Consider the following 3,701-nt stretch of genomic DNA (forward strand, 5'->3'; position numbering starts at 1 on the left):
TCAGAAACATATGTGCTGTGTAAAAGATACTTTATCTCTTATTACCAGTTCCCTGGTTCATGTAGCCTTCCAGCTATACTCCTCTAAGAAACAGCCAGTGCCAAAAGCCAACAAGTGAAGCGATAGCTTCCTTCCTTCACTTCTTGAACAGAACATGGGATCTGATTGTGGAAAGCATATATTTGACATGGAGTCCACAGGTATCCTAGAAAGACCTTTAACAACACATTTTTTAGAGTCATATGAGCTTGACCAATTGAGAACCTATTGTACAAAAGTCACAGATATTCAGACACTGAACTGACCTTTACAGAAACCCTAAGTAACAGAAGCAATGACAGCACAGAAGACACTTTTCCTCCTTTAAGAGAGCACCACTCATTCATACACAGCTTCAAAATAACCAGAGTGCAAAGAATTCCCCTGCATTTGGGAAAAGAGAATAAAAGATAAACAATGTGATGATGGATATAGAGGGTGAGGCAGGCAGGGACAAGAAACAGAGCAACCAGAAAGAAAAAGGAAGGCAAGGACTGAAAATGGAGGAAAATAGGTGAAAGTTTAGAGGGAATGTCACTGACATGATGAGTTCACAGGCAGGCAACAGGGGCAAAATACCTTTTACCTATTGGAAAACACAAGGAAATGGGCAGGTTGGGGAGGAAGTAGAGATATCTAGCAAGAACTACTTTAGTAAGCATTTTTTTCCTCCCTTTATCACCTTACTGCAGAATTGAAATTCATTTTAATTAAAAAGGCAGTTTTACATGCTGTTCTTGGAACCTGATCAAAGTGCTGCCTCCTTAGTTGATATATTTCTTAAAGTCCTCAAATGTGCCTAAAATACTCCCCTTTGCTATAACTCTAATGGCCTACAATCACTTCAAGCTGTGGTCTCCTCAGTTAGGATAAACAGTGTTGTGCCAATGTCTGGCTGATGAAAACCTCCAGAAACATACCAGGAGCTTAAAACGGAGACATTATAATTTTGTAGAGAGCACTCCTCCCTGTGAATTACTGTTCTGTTTGCATCCCACCATGCCATCACGAGACACCACTCTGATAGTAGTGGTAGTTGTCCTAGGGCTTGTTTACAATGGAGCCTATTTGCCAAAGCATCACCAAACCACCATAACTACTCCCTTTCTACTCCCCAACTACTATAGATCTCTCAAAGCTTGGCATTACACACCACAGAAGGCCCAGAGACTCCTGCAGTCTCATATAGAAGTGAGCAGGTTAACAAGAGAGCCCACGCCCAGTATAGACATTGCTAACTTGTTTCTTAAGTTGTTTCTACAGAGTTTCCTCAGACTGGGGGGCATCTTCATCCACTTCCAGGCCAAAGCTACTTATTTGGACTAATGGGTCAGTCGCCACTTTCTACTCTCAGAGACTGGTGGCTGGAGAGACTTGCCCATAACAAACCTGTTTTTAAAGCTCTTTTCTGGATAAATACACGATCATATTGTTAAAACTGTTTTCCTGCAGCAGTTTAAAACATTACAAACTCTGACACCTGCCTCCTGGGAAATGCACTTGGGGCTGATGCCCAAAGCAGCGTTCAGGGCAGCATCATGCGATGATCCCATTCCTAGTCCCTGCCTCACAGATGGCCCCCAGCATGTGGCTGGTTCTGTGCATCTTCCACCGGAGACACAGGTCAGGATGAACCTCCTGTCACATCTGTTAACACACACTGAGGGAAGAGGTCTGCCTTCTGGTCCCGCTCACACCCCTTGGGGACCACTCCCACTAGGGGAACTCTAGGCATCAACATGATGCCAGAACATGAGGAGCAGCTGCTACTTCTCCGTGTCCCGTTCAAGAAGTGAAGGGAGGAAGCTACAGCTTCACTTGTTGGCTTTTGGCACTGGCTGTCTCTTTAGAGGAGAATAGCTGGAAGGCTACATGAACCAGGGAATTTGTAATAAGAGATAAAATACTTTTTAAACAGTGCATATGCTTCTGATCAGGCTTGCCTGGACAGCAGTCCAGTGCTGTCATCGCTACAGAACAAGGCTGCTTTGTTTTCATTTGTTATTGGTCACATGGAGGGAGCTAATGGCCCCAGCCAAAAGTCAGGTTTGTACTGCATCAAGCACTGCTCTGTAAAATCCTAAGTAAAAGTGTTTGCTCTCAAAAGCTTGTGTGGGAGACAGGCAGTGGAAGGAAGGAAACAATATCTCTGCTTTGCTACGGCAACTGACACACCAGGATATTTGTGCAGGGTCACATAGAAAATCTGCAATAAAGCCAGAATTTGAACCTACATCTTCTGCATGCAATTACAGCACTAATGCAACAGGTCCTTCCTTCCTCTCAAACGTGTGATGCCTGACTTTTATTTGTGAGCTTGAACTGAAAAACACCAGCATGGAAAACAAGCCTTAACCTATTGCACTGAGGAAGCAACTCCATCAGCAATGGGCAGTCAAAAACTCCAGCGATGTCCACAGTCAGACACAATCTAGCTCTATTTATAAGGCTCCACAATACATGCTCTAGGAGGCATCTATTGAGACAAGTTTGAAAGCCATCCACAACAGAAAACGCAAAGCTGGTTTTTGTGCTGTATCATTGTGCTGTGTAGGGGCGAACACAGTGCCAGGGGATGCAAATTCAGACCTACCCCAACTGGCAGGAAGTGCTGGACGTAGCCCAGGATATTGGTCAACATCTCTACTGGTTCCCTGGCCAGAGCTAGTATCTTTGTTCTCGTTGAGAAGCCCTAAACAGGGTCTTCAGAAATTACTTGTTCTTTCCCAGAATGCCATGAGGAAGAAGAATGCAGACTTACTGATTCTCTTGGAAGCACTTCTGGAATTTTGTGAAGTGAAAGATTTACATGAACAAACAAGCTGCGCTGTATGAAACAGCATGCCGAACTTCCAGCTAGGGGTTCAGATAAAACAGGGGATGACACTGTTAACAAAAATCAGAACTAATAAATGTTAAAATAGTGGAGTACTCTCTATGGACCCACAAGATGCCACCTGGAAGGGAAACGGTGTTTCAGGTCAAAGGGATCCATTTTTACACTGTTCACAACAGTCTTTCCTAACATACCAGGTCATTCATGAAGTTTCACTGAACCCTTTAAAACTGCCTTTTGTTCAGCTATTTTTGATGTGCGTTTTCCATTAGCATAATTGGGAAGTACAAGAAAATTAAGATGGTCCCCTCGGGCTACCATAGGGAATGTTCCTGCCACTTCCACCATTGCCTCAGTTCCACCTACCACAAAGCTTACCTACTTCTGCAGTGGAAGAACTGAAGTAAAGTATCAAGTGACCTTGTGCATACTACAAGCACCTAAATCAGAATATGCAAGGGTCTGCTGCTCAAGGCTATAAAGCCCAGTGGTGAAATGTTATCCAGAGCCTGATTTACCACTAGGAATTCCAGCATGGTTACCTGGGGGTTAGCAAGCCTAGGAAATACAGGAGGTTTTATGGAGCAAAGCAACTGGCAACAAGAAAGCAACACAGGCATCATTCGCTGCATCCCCTCAGCTCATAAGATTTAGGCCAGTATCTGACCGTACAATACGTACTCATGCTGTTCTGTACTACTCATGACTTTGAAATCAGAAGTGAGACTTGTTTGTCTTCCCAGTCCAACTTTTTCCCAGTATTGTACCAGCATGCACACAGTAACTGTTGAAACAGTTATTATTACAAGCCACATGTTGGTGTGCT

This window comes from Pezoporus occidentalis, unplaced genomic scaffold (assembly GCF_034315485.1).
Source record: "Pezoporus occidentalis ecotype Australia unplaced genomic scaffold, CSIRO_AGI_Poc_V1 ctg173, whole genome shotgun sequence".
Lineage (NCBI taxonomy): Eukaryota > Metazoa > Chordata > Aves > Psittaciformes > Psittacidae > Pezoporus > Pezoporus occidentalis.